Source organism: Tiliqua scincoides, chromosome 6 (assembly GCF_035046505.1).
Source record: "Tiliqua scincoides isolate rTilSci1 chromosome 6, rTilSci1.hap2, whole genome shotgun sequence".
Classification (NCBI taxonomy): Eukaryota; Metazoa; Chordata; class Lepidosauria; order Squamata; family Scincidae; genus Tiliqua; species Tiliqua scincoides.
In genome coordinates, this window is record NC_089826.1 from 68,860,182 (window position 1) to 68,879,245 (window position 19,064).

Sequence of the window (19,064 nt, forward strand, 5' to 3'; positions counted from 1 at the left end):
TTCTGTCACCTCGAATCAGACACACTAGAGCATATCTTGATTCATTGCCCAGCGCACTGTTCACTTCGGAAGTTGTATTTGGACCCTTTTCTACAGCATCCTACTAGGCCATTTATTGATCCCCTTTTCGTTTTGTTAGGTGACAACCAGGCTAACATTACTATAGCAGTTGCTAGTTTTTTATTTCAAATTACCAAAATATCTCTTGCCTGATTGTTGTATTTTCGTTTATATGCCAATAAAGGTATTATTGAAAAAGGGTAGTAAAGGGAGAGGAAAGGACAAGGAGAACCAAATATAGGGAAGTGCAGTAGACAGTCAGCCAAACTACATGTTCTGCTAAACGTGTTATTAGAACTTTTTTGTGACAAGCATAGCTGTGTGCTTTTCCCCTGAAACAGGAGCTGTTGTGTGTGCATATGTGGGGGGAGATTGGAACCACAGTATGGAAGCTTTAGTCCTTTGCCCCCACCATTGTCCTGATTGGGATTGCCCCCTCCCCCTGTGATTGTCCCTAGAAGAAAACTCCCACTGATCTGCATTGGGACCTTGGCAGGGCCAAAGAGTTTAAAAAACCCTTTCCCATGCTATGGTGTAGATCAGGCCCCTGTAACTTTTATTTAGAACACATGCTCCCAACCATGTCAGTTTTAATGGCATGGCTAAAATAATGTGTAGTTTGACCTAAGGAGGAAGGTAGAGCATAATCTTCATGGAAAAAGCCTTTACCCAGTTTTGTGGATGGATTTGAAAAAAAGTTAGTGTTAGTACACGATTGGTGTTCTTGAATGAAGTTCCAAACTTATATAATATCTGTTTATATTAGCATGAAGTGAGTAAGAGCAGTAAGTGAATTTACTTTGATGGTCAGTCACCTTCCCTGGAATCCTTCGAAGACAATAAGGCTTGTTCTGATAGCTGTAATTGCAGCTTGTATCAGTCTATTGGTGTCATTTAAGCGTGCACATAGGCAGAATTAACAGTCGATAATTATTTTATTCTATAATTTACCTTATTTCAGCAGTTTGTGATGATTCTGATATTGGCACAAAGAGGGGCAGAGTCTGGCTGGATTTCTAAATTGTAAGCTGCATTTTTTTGACAGATATAAGTGTAAGGAATGTGACAGCATCCCTCTTTAGCTATATCACTAATTAAGTCTATGGCTTCAGTTCTTAAATCTGCCACACCGGAGGATGTTTTCATTGAAATAGACTGAACTAGCACACATGCCCAAGATGTGTTTCTTTGTATTAAAACTGCCCCTGTTTAAAGAAGAACAAATCAAGGAAATGATGAGGCTCAGTGAGCTTGAGAGAGTGATTTATCTGTATGAGAGAGCTGTGCAGTGTCAGATGACACACAACCAAGAAATGCCAAAGTACTTGCATATAAGCTAGTCTACAGTCGGTTTTCTTGGAGTGTACTTGATCTAAGTTGACCTTGCTTCTGCTTCAGCATGCAGAGAATCACAGCCTTTGGGTGCAATCCTAACTAGTAGTTAGGCCAGCCCAAGTCCCTTGGGCCAGCCTGGGAGGGTCACAAACAAGCCATATAGTACTTTTGCACCTCCTTGAGGGGAAGCTGGCCAGGCGCTCTGAGAAGCGCTGGTCTGCAGAGGCTGACATAAAACTCTGCGCCGGCTTCCCCTCAGATGCTTGCGTCGGCCCTGCTGAACCAACGCAAGCGGAAAAGGTAGGCAGGGTGTGGAAGAGGAGGACGGAGACGTTCCTGGGCAAGGGGAGGGCAGCTCCAGAGGCGGGCGGGAAGTGGGAGGCAGGGCTGGGATCTTGCATTTATATTGAATCCCAACCCCTGTTCCTGGGGAGAATGGAGCAACTCAGGCTGCTCTGCTCTCCTCGGACTTGTGCCACCTCCGGAGGTGGCGCAAGTTCGAGGAGACCCATTGGGACCAGCAGCCCTTACCCAGGGAAAAGAGGAAAAGTTTCCCCTTGCCTCTAGCTAAGCTGCTTATCGTCACTATCCTGCGCTGGATACAGTGCAAGCCTTCTGGCTTGCCTGTTGCAGCACAGGATAGGATTGTGCCCTTAATCTTATTCAGTGGGACTGAAATCCATGTTCTTCACTTTTGCTGTGTTGTAGAGTTGCCTGCAAGTTCATATTTGCATATAGGGGTAGGTTCACAGATGCCAAAGTTGGGTGACTCAGATGAACAACAAGCAGCAACAAAGACATGTAGTATTCATCTCTGAAACCTGGAAAGAGATAAACAACCCTTGTTGTTTTAGCCTTCCTTCTTCTTCCCATATTTAGCAAGTCAGTCCCCATCTACTGTCACATGTTCTACTACATGGGAATGAATGTGCAAACGTGGAAAACATAATAAACACAGGTAAATGACAGGTGGCCAACTTGGTCAACCTTGTCAGTTTAGTAAAATGTACATCTGTTCACCTGTTCGACTTCTGTATTTTTTCAAATTCTATACAGTACTTCAAATTCCAGAATATTATATGAACCAGCTGTTGTACCATTTTCAGGAAGGACTGAAAGCCTCTTTCAAAGGAAGCTGTATGCTAACCACTAAGTAAACATAATTCTTATCAACTGTTTTTTGCAGTCTGGACTGTCCCAAAGCAATGCTCCAAATTAAAACTGTTGTGAAATCTGCACGACAAGTTTCAGATAAAAGTAGTTCAAGAGGACCAATTTTGTTGAAAATGGTGTCGTCACTAATTGAAACTGCAACATTGAAACTGAAGAGAGCAGTTGAAACTGAAGAAAGTGTTCACACTTACCTGGGAGTAAGTCCCATTTAATTTAATGGGGCTTTCTTCTGAGTGCACATGTGTAGGGTTGCACTGAAAGGCATTTTACTGTAAAATTGGGTTTAAGAAAGGCAGGGTACTGCTCTCATATGGCACCACTTATAGAGCCAGCCCCTACCTGGGATGGGGCTGAGGAGGTGCAGTTACAGGAAAGATAGAAAGCTGCCTTACACTAAGCCAGACCACTGATTCTCCTAGCTCTGCATTGTCTGTACTGATTGGGAACAGTTCTCCAGAATTTCAGACTGGTCTTTCCAAACTGTTCTATAGATTAAACCTAGGATCGTCTTGCTGGCATAGCTGACCCCTCTGTCACCAGGGGGCTATAATTCCTGACGTAAGTCCCCCCCTTAGAAGTGCCTGATCCAGAAGTAATTGCAATGACATAATGACATCCCTGGCCAATCGTACAGACCTGGCCATGGTGATCCTTGCCACGGTGACATCGAGGTTAGATTATTTTAACACGCTTTATGTGGGGCTGCCCCTGAAGACGGTTCAGAAACTGCAGTTAGTGCAGAATGCGGCGGCCCGTATGGTCACTGGAGGTAGGTGGTTTGACCTTTAAAGCCTTATACTGCTCTGGGCCAGGGTATCTTAGAGATCGCCTACTTCCGTACAATCTGGCTCGTCCTCTTAGGTCATCAGAGAAGGCCTTTTTACAAGTGCCGCCGCCTAAGGAGGTACATGGGGCGGCGGCAAGAAATAGGGCCTTCTCAGTAGTGGCACCAACGTTATGGAACTCCCTTCCCTTTGACTTGAGAATGGCTCCCTCTCTTGAGACTTTTCGGCGAGGCCTGAAGACCCTTTTGTTTAAACAAGCCTTCTGAGTTCATGGTCTTTAACATCTCTTTTATATCTTTTAGTATTTTTACAGGCCTGATTCCTCTATGATTTGCTGTGTTTTGCTCTTTATATCTGACTTTTTATCTGACTACTGTTTTTATGGTATCTGTTAATGTGTTTTAATACATTTTTATTTGCTGTTAAATTATGTTTTTAATCTGTTTTTAACATGTTGTAAGCCGCCCTGGGTCCCTTTGGGGAGAAGGGTGAGATATAAATAGTTAGTTGGCAACCTTCAGTCATGAAAGACTACGGTATCACGCTCTGAAAGGTGGTTCTGGCACAGCGTCTAGTTTGACTGAAAAGGCCAATCCGGGAGTGACAATCCCTTCCATACAGGGAGCAAGTGCAGTCTGTCCCTGGTCTGTCTCCCTGGCTATGGGCCTTCCTTCTTTGCCTCTTTGCCTCAGACTGCTGGCAAAGTGTCTCTTCAAACTGGGAAAGGCCATGCTGCACAGCCTGCCTCCAAGTGGGCCGCTCAGAGGCCAGGGTTTCCCACTTGTTGAGGTCCACTCCTAAGGCCTTCAGATCGTTTATTACTCTTATTATTATTAACTACTACTACTACTACTACTACTACTACTAGCTTATGGCAATCCAAAGTGGTTGTGTGTTGTTCTGAGTGGCTGACTACTTTTTAAACTTTTTTTCTCAAAAAGGCAAAAAAAAGCAAAAAAAACGGTCAGCTGCTCAGAGTGGAGCACAGCCATTCCAAGTGCCCCTGAGCCCCCCGCTTGACCACCCCTTCAGACATGGTACCTAGATCCTTGTACCTCCCTGCCCCATCTTAGCTATGCTACTGGATCTTCATGCAAAATATGTACTCTGTTTGAACTACGTACTAAGCTATTCACTAAACTCTGCTTGAACTATGAACTAAAGTATGTATGTACTTGATCGACATCCCCTCTGAAACTGAACTCTGAACAGAAATTTTTATATACCGTATTTTTCGCTCCATAAGACGCACCTGACAATAAGACGCACCTAGTTTTTAGAGGAGGAAAACAAGGAAAAAAATATTCTGAACCAAATAGTGTAATAAAATATTTAATAAACTATAACAGAACATTTGAACCATGTAAAGTGAACATCAGTCAACAGTGGCATTAAGAACCATTATCACTGTCATTAACAAATGGAGAGACTTAAAGGTTTGAGTGCTCTAGTTTTCTGGAAACCCCAAAAACTCATCATCACTAGAGTCAGAATTTATGAAGCTCACAAAAGCAGGTGCACACAAATAGGGGATCACATTATCTTTCTGCTACAATGATGTTCTGCCAAATTCCAAACCACTGGGCCTCATGCCCGCTTAAGGCTGATCAGTCCCCCTTGTGCAACTCACCAGTGCAGCAAGCAAAAGTGAGTCCAGTTCCAGTCCACAGATGCCAAGTAAATCAGTCCCATCACTCAGAGTTACCAAATCAGAGTCCAGAGCCAATAAGCCAAATTACAGTCCAAGGTCAGGTTCCAGGTAGGTCAGTCAAATCCATCAGGGTATCCAAGTCCAGTCACAATCCACAGTCAGATTCCAAATTCAATAAACCCAGTCAGTCTCCTCTCCTACCTCCAACCTGCACTCCTTCAAAACCCACAAACCCTTTCTGCCTCTGGTACTCCTTATATCCCTGAGGGCCCTATTGCCTTCCAGTGGCTGCAGCTGTGCAGCACACTCTGCTGGATGCCCAGGCCTTACCCTTAAAGTGGCCACTGCTGACACCACATCTACCTCCTCACCAGATCTTCCTGGATTCCAATACAGGGGGGGGGGGAGCAGATCTCTATACAGACCAGTGCAGAAACAGGGGAAAGGTGTGGGGAAGGGAAGATCTCTGTATAGACATCACAGCAAGACCAGTGGAAAACCCCTTGCACACAGAACCAACAGATGGAAGTTGGGGGGGGGGCAGATCTCCATACATACCAGTGCAGAAACAGGGGAAAGGTGTGGGGGAGGGAAGATCTCTGTATAGACATCACAGCAAGACCAGTGCAAAACCCCTTGCACACAGAACCAACAGATGGAAGGGGGGGGGCGCAGATCTCCATACATACCAGTGCAAAAGCAGGGGAAAGGTGTGGGGGAGGGAAGATCTCTGTATAGACATCACAGCAAGACCAGTGCAAAACCCCTTGCACACAAACCACACAGAACCATCAAGTGCTCACTCCCTAGGCTCCCTGGACTCACTCCCTAGGCTCCCTCCCTGGGCTCACAAGCCTGCCAGGGCTCACTCCTAGGGATGCTTGGACGGAAGAGAAGCCTGCGATTGACTCATTTCGCCTGGAGATGGCCTGGTAGCTCGAGGATTGACATAATAAGCACCCCTGCTCTAGGGGCTTGCTCAGCAAGACTGCCACCCCACCCACGCTTTCCTGGGAGTGAGCCCCAGTGACGCTGAGACTTACTTCTGAGTAGACACGTGGGCTTGCTCAGCAAGACTGCCACCCCACCCACGCTTTCCTGGGAGTGAGCCCCAGTGACTCTGAGACTTACTTCTGAGTAGACAGGAGGGCTTGCTCAGCAAGACTGCCATCTCACCCACTCTTTCCTGGGAAGGCGAGCAGAGCAGAGCGGGCAGGGGGCGGGGCCGGGGGCGAAGTTTATTTATTTATTTATTTATTTATTTATTTATTTATTTATTTGCAGTATTCGCTCCATAAGACGCACACACTTTCCCCCCCCACTTTTTTGGGGGGGAAGTGCGTCTTAATGGAGCGAAAAATACGGTAAGTTTCTCTCAACCACACCCATTGATTTTATGATTCTTACTTCAAGTAGACAGCTTACTTCCACAGGGTGGATAGAAAGTATCCTTGTTACCAGTTTTAAAGAGCTGTGTACTGCAGCCAGGAATCTAGAATTACTTTCCAGCACTGACATAAGGGCAATGCAGCTCTGAGGTAAGGGAACAAACATTCTCTTACTTTGAGGAGGCCTCTGTGAGTGACCCCCAACTGCAGGATGCAGCACACAACCCATTGGCATTGCTATGCCTGTGCTGGAAAGTTCTGACATAAGGGGTTAGGATTGCGCCCATAGACACTTATCAGGTTATTGTAAGATCCACTCATGGGGGGTACATCATCAGAGGTCAGAGATTCTGTGATTTATGGTGCCTAAGAAAGCCCCCCACACATGCCATTTTGGCCAAATCATTTCATCTCAATTTTTCTTCATATTATTGTTTGACGAATCTGGAGGTCCTTCTAGAGAGCTTCACACTGACATTTACAGCATGTCTACCTAGGACTTAGTGTACAGGGATGTCCCATTGGCACTGCTATGCCAGTGCTGGAAAGCACTGACATAAGGGGTTAGGATTGTGCCCTTAGTTGCTTTTTAATGTTTCTGTCCATGTATGCCTATGATTTTGAGATGCTTTTTATGCAGCTTTGAGCCCCATCCTATCTACTTTGAAGCGCAGGTGCAGTTGTAATGCAACCCCAGGGTAAGAGAACAAACATTCTATTACCTTGAGGAGGCCTCCATGCCTCCCTTCTCCCCGCTACAGGATGCAGTGCATGCCCCATTGGCATAACTGCATCAGCACTGGAAAGTTGGATAGGGTTGGGGCCTTGCTCTCTTATGTTGTGCACCAGTGATTCTCTTGGCAGTCACCATGCATATCAATTTGTGTGCAAGATGGGTCCTAACTGATATGGAAAATGCCTGGTCTCATAATTTATGGCCTGTGGTTTAGGTTTACATACTATGCTGGGGGGAAAAATATTTCCTTTGTTAGGCAGTGGGGAAAACTTTTTAAATGGCATTGGCTGTGGTTTTTTAAATTTATTTTTCTCCCTAATCATAACTTGTCAGAAGAAAAGTCCAATATCTTCCCCAAACAACAAATCATTATCTTTTTCTCCTTATATGTACAAATTCTCTTATCCCTTTCTTTAGTTGGCTGCATCAACAAATTTGTCTTTGGCAGATGGGGGGTGATCACATTTTGAAGTGAACAGCTGAAAATGTCAGATTGGAGCAGTGTGGAGATTCTGTATCGTGTGTACTGAATATGCATTTATTTAAACATTTGCCATTAACTCTTTTTGATGAAGATTCTACAGTCTCCAAGCCTTTATGTAAGATACATTGGTTCAGTTGCTGGGCTGCTCTCCAGTATGCCATTCCTGTTCACTAATCTGTCAATTTAAACATTCTGCATTATATTTTGAAATTAAATTACTAAATGGTCTAATCATTTTTAATTATAGGAAGTTGAGAACTGCCATCTTGTCCTGTGTTGGCAATGTTCTTAATGCTTGTTTTTGTAAATCAGTTGTCAAAGTCTTATTTATTCCCAGCAATTCTTGGTTTACTTTCAAAATTTGTCAACGCCAGTTTTTTGAAATCTACGGATGGTGCTGCAAGGTCCCTCAATGATATATTTAAATGTGAGCAATATTGATTTTTTTTTTTTTAAAGGGGGTTAGACATATTCATTGAGGATCTTTGAAAGGGCATGAAAACTGAGCAACTTCCATTTTCTTCTTCTTCTTCAACATTATCATCATCAGTATTCAGACACTTCACCTCTAAAACCAGGTACTTGGAAAAGTAACAGGGAATGACAAACTTCGTCTTGGGAGCTTCCCAGGGGCATCTTGTTGGCTAGGTTGGAGACAGACTGCCTGATTCTTGGTCCAGAATGGTAATTTCATATATTCTTATGATCCCAAAATTCCAGCATAATAATAGCTGGTTGCACATATGCTACTGCATGTCAGGATTTCTCTGATCAGCACATAGTTGGTGCAGTCGACTTTGACACGCAAACACTTGTGAGAGGAACTAAGATCCAGTACTTGAGCTGGCACAGATCCAAGTAGACTCATAGCGGCTGCTGGGCTTCAACACGGTAAGGGAATGTTTCCTTACCTCAAGCTGCCTCCTTGCCCACTTGGGATTTAATGCCAGCCTTTTCTGCAACCTTGTATTGCTGCACAGGCAGGATTGGGTTGCCTAATATTTTTTGCACCATTATTAATTCCTTTGGTTAAAGCAATAACCAGATTTAAATATCCATTTTAATGTCCTGATAAACACAATATCCAATTTCTATAAGCATTTATTAAAACACTCTGGTTCAGAACTTGTCTCTGGAATAGGCTGTGCTACAATCCTGTCTAAAGATGGTATTAGTGCTGGCAAAGCTGTACATGCTGATCTAATGTTGTGCTCATGCTGACCTCTAGTGACAGGAAATCCTATACATGAATGGTTATATGATAAGGCAGACATGGGCTTGTTTCCTTGTAACCATACCAGGTTAAAATGCTGCAGCCACAGAGCAACTACATCCCCTGTTCAAACAGGCAATATTTCCTAGTCTGCTGACAATGCCCAAATTTATCAGGTGTTGTACATGCCCCAATAAATGTCCATCATTGAACCATCTAGTGTTTTAGATTGTGATCCCTTTGGGGACATGGAACCATTTATTGATTTATTTTGCTATGTAACTGCTTTGTGAACTACTTTGTTGTTGAAAAGCTTTATATAAATATTCTTACGACTATTACTACTACTACTAATAATAACTAGTTGCTGTTACTAGCCTCATGGCCTCAACTAAACTTGTTTCATCCTTGTTCCTGTCATGCATTCTCAGCCTCAAAATCCATTCTTCCCTTCATTCATTTGAAATATTGCTATCCTGCCTTTCCCCTTCCCATCAGGAAGTGGCCAAAACAGCTTACAGTATTTTTTTTAACATTCTGAGCCCAGCAGAGGTCACACACATCCGCCCATGTGATATAAAGTGCTGTTGCTCTTGGGACCACATATAGCTGCTGTGACTATATCTGAAAATTAGTAGTTGGAGCAAATATGGAGCACTACAATATTTTGAAAGTGAATGTTTGCATATTATAGCAGAATTGCTCTGTCGCCATGAGGACTTAGAGATGTGGCTCTTTTATAAACACTGTCCTGGGGGGTCAGCCTCCCCCACCAATGTCTTTTCCCACCTAACGTTATTCTTGCCCAAGCTACTATTGTCCACTTTACTGCAGTGGGACAGTCATGCACAAATAGCATCAGTGGACAACTATCAGCAGGAAAATGGCACAGGAGGAAGGGTCAGACTATTCTCCCCACACACCACAGCCCACACCTGGAACATCCCCTCCCCCAACTGAGGCTGTCTCTAAAGAAAGGACAAGAGTAGAAGAAACAGTTATGTTATTATTAGCTTCTAACTTGCTCTTGCTAGGGATCTTGCTTTCTAGTAAATATGCTTAGGGTTATAACCTTAAAACATATTTCTAAGGTATAAAATAATTTTTTAATTTATACTTATTATAAACTTTCAATTTGCTTACTTACTTATTTACTCACTTTAATTTTGTTGTATGGGGTGTTAAAAATTTTCCTGTTTGATGATATCACTTCTGGTCATGACATCACTTCCAGGTTAATGGCATCACTTCTGGTGGGTCCCAACAGATTGTCATTCCAAAAAGAGAAGCCTGGTGCTAAAACATTTGAGAACCACTGCCCTAGAAGGAGAACAATGTACCTTTTAGCATGCTCATGGTGACCACCCTGTGAACCCCCCTTTCCACTTCACGTAAAACAGATGCACTGATTTCTTTCTATTTTCAAATGTTAAGAGGTCATGTGATTCAAATTTTACTTTATTCTGGTTTTTGTTTTGATCCTTCAAATCATCTGACCTCTGCCCTGTCGTGTTCTCTAGTGGCTAATACTACACTCCCGAACTTATCAGATGAGAGGAGCACATAGTGAGCTAATGCAAGAGTAGGAACATTTTGTGGTTTGTATGGGGGTTTTTTGGGGGGGGAGGGGTGAATGGCTAAAGGCACAAACTGTTTCATCTATACCAGAGGTTCTCAAACTTTGAGGAGACTTTACTCACTCAATAAGTTCTTGCAGGGGAGGGGTTAGGGGCGAGGGGAGGCGCTTTGCACTTACTTCAAGAAGGCAGGGTTGCAGCAGGCTGCAGGAGGTGCAGGGAGCCCTGCACAGGCCTGCACAGCACTCCCTGAGGCTTGGAATGCTCGCTAAAAGCGGGTGCAAAGCACTTCCTGCGAAACGGAAGTGCTTTGCGCCCGCTTTTAGTGAACATTCCAAGCCTCGGGGAGCACTGTGCAGGCCTGCATAGGGCTCCCCGCACCTCCTGCAGTCTGCTTCAGCCCTGCCTTCTTGAAGTAAGTGTAAAGCACCCCTCCTTGCCCCCCCTTAGCGACACGATCCTGGGGATTGCGTCACTGCCTCCCTCCCCTTCCCCAGCCCCTTAAAGGGACAGGGGAGGCGTTACACTAACCGATGGGTTGTGACCCACCAGTTTGTGAACCACTGATCTATACAGTTCTGGGATTGAATTTTGAGTGACAATTTTCACTTCCTTTGGGCAAAATTGTGAAGCAGGTATCTGGAGATCACATGACAATGTCAGAACAATGTCAAAACAATTAAATAGTATTTGTTCTTTAAAAAAAAAAGACCCAAATAATTAAATTGTCAGTTTCTACAAAACCTTGGGAGTCTTTTGTTAAGGTTACCAAAGCAGTTATGACTTTTTCAATTTTTGTTCTGACAAAATTACAGTTGTGTGTCACTTAGTGACAGGGATGTGGACTGGCACCAGTTGTCAAGTCAGGCTTGACGCTATACGAAGCCTCCGAAGATGAGGGGAAGCTGCACTTCCTCACCTCCAGAGGCTTTTCTGAACCTTGCAGAGGCAGCGCGCGACTGTGCGCTGCCTCTGTAAGGCTCCGAATGCCCAAATCACGTGAGAGATGCAACTTCTGGTTTCCTAACGAAACCAGAAGTCACATGTCTCGCACAATTCGAGCATTCTGAACTTTGCAGAGGCAGTGTGCAGACATGCACTGCCTCTGTGAGGCTCAGAAAAGCCTCTGGAGGTGAGGGGAGCAGAGCTTCCCTTGGCTTCAGAGGCTTCGGGGTTTATGCACAGGGATCAGCGGTGGCGGCACATATGCAGCCCGTAGCTGGTCAGAGCATTGCAAAGTGGCACTCAGCTGTAATTCAATTATTTTGAGATTATTTTGTAGCTTTTTTTTTTTTTTTTTTAATAGCTTTACAATTGCAAATTCTGTTTTCTAGAGAAGGGGCCAAAATATCCATACTGTAATTTAGACTACCTGTTTGTACCTTGCTTTCCAAGAAAGAAGAGAGCAGAAGAGTCTTTATTTTTGCATCCATAGTTTGGAACCGTATGTCTAGGGTTACCAGGTACAAAGTGGGACAGAGTGCCTATACCTTTAACCATTGCATAGAAGAGAGGATTGTGGCAGGTGCAGCTCAACATGGAAGGATTTGAAGGAATGCACCTGCCAAAATTAGCTCTTCTATACAATGGTTAAGGGTATAGGCAATTTGTCCCACTTTGTACCTGGTAACCCTACATATGCCTTCAACTCAAGCCGATAAGTGGAATAATGAATACGTCTTTCTTCATGTGAAGCCTTGACAATAAACTTACACAAACTCACAACTAGGGCTTTCAGTTCATTACTGATTTTTCTTCCCCTGGCAACAGAGCATGAGTTACATGACACTTTTTGACATTGTCTGCTGCTGCCTCCTTCCTGCCTCCAGGCTGTCCCTACCCCTTAAGGGGGTAGAGGCCAGGGCTCACAGGACACCTCCCAGCCTTCGTGCCGACTTGGGGAGGGAGGGTTATGTTGGCTGAGCTCGAATGATGCAGGGGTCTGGGGAGGGTGGGGAGGAGGCGGGAGAGAGGTGTTCCGGGGTGGGGGAGGTCAGGTGGACCGGTGGAGGGCATTCCAGAGGGCAGGCAAGCAGGGAGCGGGAGGTGGGGCTGGGACCCTGCTGTTATGCCGGATCCCAACCCTGTTCCCCAAGCAGTGCGAAGCAGCTTGAAGCTGCTCTGTTGTCCTTGGACACGCTACCTCCTGAGGTGGAAAAGAGTAAGGGGAAGAGTTTCCCCTTGTCTCCGACTGAGCCACTTCTGGCCCCAGTCTTGCACTGGATACAGCTGAGGTCTCCTGGCTTGCCTGTTCCAGCATAAGGTAGAATTGTACTGCACTTTGCCTGGTATTTCAAAACATCAGTAACAGCTCGCAGGTTTTATCAGGTATTCAGAAATGATTTTTTTACTTTTTAAGAGACAGATTTTTGTAAGAAGAGGCAGAAAGATGAGAGGCAAAAGTGGGACAGAAAATACATCTGTGGAAAGAGGTTTTCAATACAACTGTGTCCAGATTGCATAACAGATTGTTAAAGGAATGAAAGTGGTGCAGAAAAGCTTTCAGGATTTAGGGTATAATTTGGAAAACACCTCTTCTTCAGATGTGAAAAGGCTTTCAGCCTGTATAGTTTCATTTACTAATTCAGCTTGAGGAAGACTCCCTCTAAAAGTTCATGAACTGTCTTTGTGATATGTACAAAATTATAATTTTGAGGCAAACACAAATTTTACATGTGCCACTTAAAACACTTGAGCTTGCTCAATCTTTGGAATATGAACTTGCTGTTGTGGTGTGTTTTGTGAGTGAAAGACAGATGCAATATAAAACCTGAACTTAATCAGGATATTGATATAGGAAGGTGAATATATAAACCTATTTTAACCATCTGACAGTTTCATATTTCCTATGAACAGCATTCTTTCTGGCATATGCTTTTAGTTCTTCACCCACCCTTTTTTTCTCATATACATTTGTAGCTAACTCACAGTTTAACCTTTCCTTATACAGAAGTGTCTCTATGGTCATTATCACTAAGCACAGTCTCCTTATACAATTAAGACTGTAGGCAAGTTCCCTTACTTTGACAAGGCCTCTGTGACTGCCCCCACCACAGTATGCAGTGCATACCCTATTGCAGCCATTTTCAACCAGTGTGCCGCAAGTGGTCCGCAGGTGTGCCACAGGAATTTGGGGGAAGGTCATTTACTAGTAGGGCCAATGGGGATGTGAGCCTCCCACTGGTAGCATGGTGTGCTTTGGCAATTATCAAAAACCTGATGGTGTGCCTTGACAATTTTAGTGCCTTGTCCATGTGGATCATCCCCTGAATCTCAGTATTGCTGTCATTATTTTTAACATCAGTAATGTCACAGCCCACCAGATGTTTGGATTGAGTTTTTTGGGTCCTAATTAGTTTGAACTCTACCCAAGAGTTTGAGAACTGGTGAGATATTGCTGTATAATGTTCCTAGTAGTCCAGTTCACTGCTGCTGTTCATCTGTTATCTTGGCAATGCCTATGTTGGCCAAATATTTCTTAAGGGTTTTGGGATTGCACCTAGTGCAACAATGACAAAATGATGGTGGTTGCTTTCTTTCTCCAAAGGCGCTATGTTTCAGTTTCCAGGTCTTTGTTTCTCCTCAATTCGATTATCTCTAGGAATGGCTACATCAATAAGCCTCACTACTTTCTTCTCAACCACAGTTATATCTGGCATGTTTTGTTCCATTTTTTTTAATCTGTCTGTATTTTGAAGTCCCACAGAATTATGACCAAAACATGATGATGATTCAGATGGTGATAGCAGTAGCACCTAATATATCATCAGGGATTACCATGAACTTGGCTTTTGCCTGTAAGTCTTCCTAGATCAGGGGTATCAAACTCATTTCATACAGCGGGCCAAATATCATTCATGATGCCTTCTGAGGGCTGGAAGTGATTATGTCATTTGGCAGGAAGTGATGTCATTAAACAGGTCTAAAGTAGAAATAAGCACTCTGTTCTTGTGTAGGAACTCATTAGCTTCAAATGAAAGAAGAGGAGATTCACAAATCTTGATCATATTTCAAGAAATGGGGGAGCCAATCATCATGCAGGCCACCTTTCAACAGTGAGACGTTAGCATTGCTCAGCAGCTGAGAGGCCGAGGGCCAGATGAAAAGCTTCCCTGGGCCGCATCTGGCCCCCAGGCCTTATGTTTGACACCCCTGTCCTAGATTGTTAGAAAATTTATGCCGACACTGAAAGGACTTATTTGAATCTGAGGCCAAACAAAGGGAAAGTTAGAGCTGACATTAAAATTTCAAAGTAAAATTCAGAGGAGATTCTTGGCTTCCTCCTAGGGGAAATATTGAAAATTTTTAAGGGAAGAATAGTTTCTATGAAACAATGACATTTCTATCACATTTTTCAGGCTCATTCTTTTCCTATGCAGCAGCTCTGATTCCAGTCAAGGACCACTGAAATTTCTATTAGATGCAGTTGTTGCGAGTGTAAGATTTCCCATTCATGGTTAAAAGCAGTTTTGGGGAGTAGCCAGACACAGTTGGAATTCCCAGCTTCCTACTTTCACATCACATCTACTTTGGTCTCTAGAGAGTCATGGAGTAGTAAAGGGCAGTAAGTGATACCTGGTAGCTGACTGGGAAAGAAGAAAATGCTTTCAGTGCTACTTCTTTCTGCTGTCCATGCTCTTTTTAAATTGCCCCTTTTTCCCCTTCTCCTGATTTCTGTTCTTTCTTTAACCTTTCCTTTATTTTAATCTTGATTATTTCTTCACTTTTTGCCATTCTTGTTTGCTTCCCTCTCTGTTTGCCACTGTCTGATATACACTGGGAGTGAAATGGAGGTGAGCAGTTGCAGGAGAGTCAGACTTCAAGCTGAGTTGGCAGGTTCTTACACTCATTAGGAGACAGTTGGATTGATAGGAAACTTTGCTGTTGCTCAGCGTTATTTTAACAGCATCAGTTGTCATGTTCTCAATCCCCATCTTCGTTTCTCTTATCTTCAAATTACTACAAAGTAAGTTAGCCCACAGAGAGCTGAAGAGAGGGTCAGCCTTGTCTTGTACCACTCTTCGGTGAAATAGCTCTAAATAGAATACCACTGACTAATAATATCATTTTCAGCTTTTTTTAAAGAAGAAATCTAAAGCAAAATCTGTTGCAGAACATAGAGAATGATTTAAAAAAACAATAATACAGGTATATCTTTGTAGTTATTTGTTTCTTGCTGCTTTTATTGATACACTGTGTTCCCTAGTTACATCCTGATTCTTTTCCAGAAGGTTGTCCAGAAGTTGGAATGTACAGAAGTTTGAACTGCCAGCTCTTGCCGGCTCAGCACAATTGTGCCTGCACAAAACTACCAGGACAGATGAACTGCGCCAATGTGGCCATCTGTAACTTGGACATCTGTAACTTGGGGACCCAGTGTATACAGCAGCTGTTACCCTGCACATGCCCAATCTCATCTGATCTTGGAAGCTAAGCAGGGTCAGGCCTGGTTAGTACTTGGATGGGAGACCGCCTGGGAATACCAGGTGCTGTAGGCTTATACCATAGTCTTTTGAGACTGAAGGTTGCCAACCAACCAAGTGTATAAGCTTTTCAACACTTATAGAATCAGATAGGGGTTCTCTCTCCATCAAAGAGAAGGACATAGTGCCAGTCCAACTCAAAACAAACGCTTGAGGCTTGCTGATCCTTATCTAGCTCCTTAGCATTTATATTTCTAAGGCAGTGATTTTCAACCTTTTTCATCTCATGACACACTGAAAAGGCACTAAAACTGTCAAGGCACACCATCAGTTTTTTGACAATTGACAAGGCACACTGTGCTGTCAATGGGGGGTTCACATCCCCAATGGTCCTATTGATAAATGATCCTCCCCCAAATTCCTGTTGCATACCTGCGGACCATTCACGGCACACTAGTGTATTGCGGCACAGTGGTTGAAAATGGCTGTTCTAAAGTATAATTAGTGTTTCTGCTGTTGTGGGGCAGGGAGGGGGAACAATGAAATGTGGTTGGGTGCTTTTTATAGTCTTTAAAAACACTTGCTCATAAAATACTTGTTGCCTTGTACGGTGCCCCTCAAAGTGGTGGTCCATGGAGCTGTGCCAGTCGGTGAGCAGGTCCCCAGAAAATTTCAGGAAAGCAAGAAACAATCTGTAATATGGTACAGTTAAGATACCGGTCCCTGACACATTAGAAAAAAAAATTGCCAGTCTGCCACATCAGATAGTTTCAATCAGTTGCCCTAGTGTTAATCTTCTGGGTCACGTTTGGATTTCAGTTTAGACTGAAACAAATGTTAAATTATTCCATTCCATTTTATGATATTGCCTGGGATTATTTTCTCAAGTATGGCAGAGGGCAAATAAAATCCAGCTGCTTTATAACCATTCCTTTGCATGCAATTGTTAAACCATGTTGTGAATTGTTCCTACAGAAGGGAAATTTCACAGTCCCAGGTGCTGGTTTTCTGCTCCTTTATGCCATTTGTTTATGTTCCCAGGCTCTTTGTGCAAGATGCCTGTTTTATAAAGGTTTGTTCTGTTGAGTCTTGCGTAGGTGATAGAAAGTCTGTATACTTACAGTATATATTTGTGTGGTTCCATATGATGTGCAGCAAATAATAATAAAATCTTTGCATTTTTGGAAATGGTTTTATATAGTTTGTGCAGAAAGGACTCTACTGTTGAACAGTTTGTGTTGTCCGTATCCATGTTAGGGAATTGTTCTACAATTGTTCTTTAATAAGGCAGTAGCACTTTTTTCATATTGCATAAACCCAGAGGCATCACTAGGTTTTTCGTCACCTGGTGCAATACCTCATTGTGTCATCCCCATGATGGACCACATCCCATACCAGATCATACAGAATAAATTACAATATCATATGCACAACCAAAATGCAGTAGCATCACTAGGGTTGGTGTCACCCAAATTAGCTTTGTTTGTTTGTTTGTTTGTTTGTTTGTTTGTTTGTTTGTTTGTTTGTTTGTTTGTTTATTTTAATATATAACACTACAGGTCACCCAACAACTCTGTAACCAACAAAAAAACCAGTGGCCAACTTTATGACACTCACACAACTGAATAAGAGTTCTAGCATTAGTTCTGATGCATGGAAATGAGAGCTAACTCATACTGATTGGTCCCCTGCTGTCTCATAATAATATTTCATTGGCTCTCAGAACGATCAGTCTCATTGGTCAGTTTTGAGTTAAAGAAAATCTACTTTTTGTTACATAAGGCAGTTGTGTTTTTTCTGGTTTATTGTCCATAATGTTTGATAGAATACAGATACTTCAACAAGGTTTGTTTCATTGCATTCTGCATGACATTACCTTTCCATTGATATACAACATGATGGTATGATTCATAAATACAAATTTTCCAAAATTTTGTCCACTAGTGGCATCGCCCCCTTGCACTAGTGGTGCATTGGACCCTTATGCTATCTGCCAAGATGCATTGATACAGCTCTTCAGCATGTGTGAATCTTCCACATCCAGGCTTTAGTCCCATGCTCTAACTCAGTTCAGTCCAAAGTACATCCTAAAATTTCCAGATATACCAATCCACAGCATTGGTTTAGTGCACTATTGTGAACTTTGTTAAATAAATACAGAAACAAAGTCCACGTTTTTAGAAAATGCAATCCTTTTAGTGTATCCATTTCCCTTTTTACTCCTATGCACATCCTCCCGTTCACAGCACTTTGAGGTGATTTATGTGTTACTCAGAATGAGGTGAGAGACCAGGATGGTAGAATTCTGGACTATGTCACTTCAGATTGCAATATGGGAAGGGATTTGCTGTGTTTTGTTATATGGAAAGGAAAAGTTGTTTTCCTTTTTTGGTTATTTGGCTGTATCTTTTGATAGATTACAGATATTTCACTGTGGTTTGTTTTGTTGCATTTTGCATTAAATTATACATCAAATGATATATAGTATGATGGCATTATTGAAAACTACGAAGATTTTCAAAATTTTGGTCAGTAGTGGTGTCACACACACCCTTGAGTGCTTCACCCAGTGTGGTCTGCACCCCTCATACTATCCTAGTGAAGCCACTGCATAATTCAGTGCTACCTAGGCTTAGGGTAGGACCAGAGGTCTCTTACAGCCTAATCCTGAGAAGGGTGCAGGGCTGCGGCGGCACTGAAAATGTCTGCCGCCGAATCCTTTGCACTTTGGGCAGCCGCCGGCAGCTTCTTGGGAGAAGGGGACTTTTGTCCCCTTCCCCCGGGTAAACAGAGTAGCCCTGCAATGGGGCTACTTGATTCACCGCCAATGAAAAGGTTGGTGGTAAATCAAGTGCCTCTGTGTCGGGTGGTGAGCCTGACATGGAGGCTTTGGATCCGGTGGATTGTCTTTCCACCAGTCCCGCCTGCCTGCCCCCGGGAAACCTCCCTCCGCCCTCTCCCCGCTCGCCTGGCACTCGCCTGGCAGTAGGGCCCAGCAGTCTGCAATCTCTCTGCAGTAGCGCACATGGCCTCTGGGACACCCAGTGCCTCTAGGAACAAAGTGCCAGGTAAGGCACCATGAGTTTAGCATCTGGGCGAGTTCAGCAGCAGAGCAGGGAAGCCAGGGCCCCAGCTACCGCCCTTCTCTTCCCTTGAGAAGAGGACAGCAAACCAGTGTAGGGTTTTTTAAGTACCCCTAAATAAAAACAACAAAAAAAGCTATGCAGTCAGATAGCCAG

At 43.4% G+C, this 19,064-nt stretch overlaps 1 protein-coding gene and 1 pseudogene across 1 annotated transcript in view; both read left to right on the forward strand.

Moving 5' to 3' along the window:
• Positions 1-19,064, forward strand: part of GABRA2 (gamma-aminobutyric acid type A receptor subunit alpha2) — an 89,436-nt gene that overhangs the window by 21,951 nt on the left and 48,421 nt on the right. The window lies entirely within an intron of this gene.
• Positions 15,781-15,900, forward strand: LOC136656265 (5S ribosomal RNA; annotated as a pseudogene).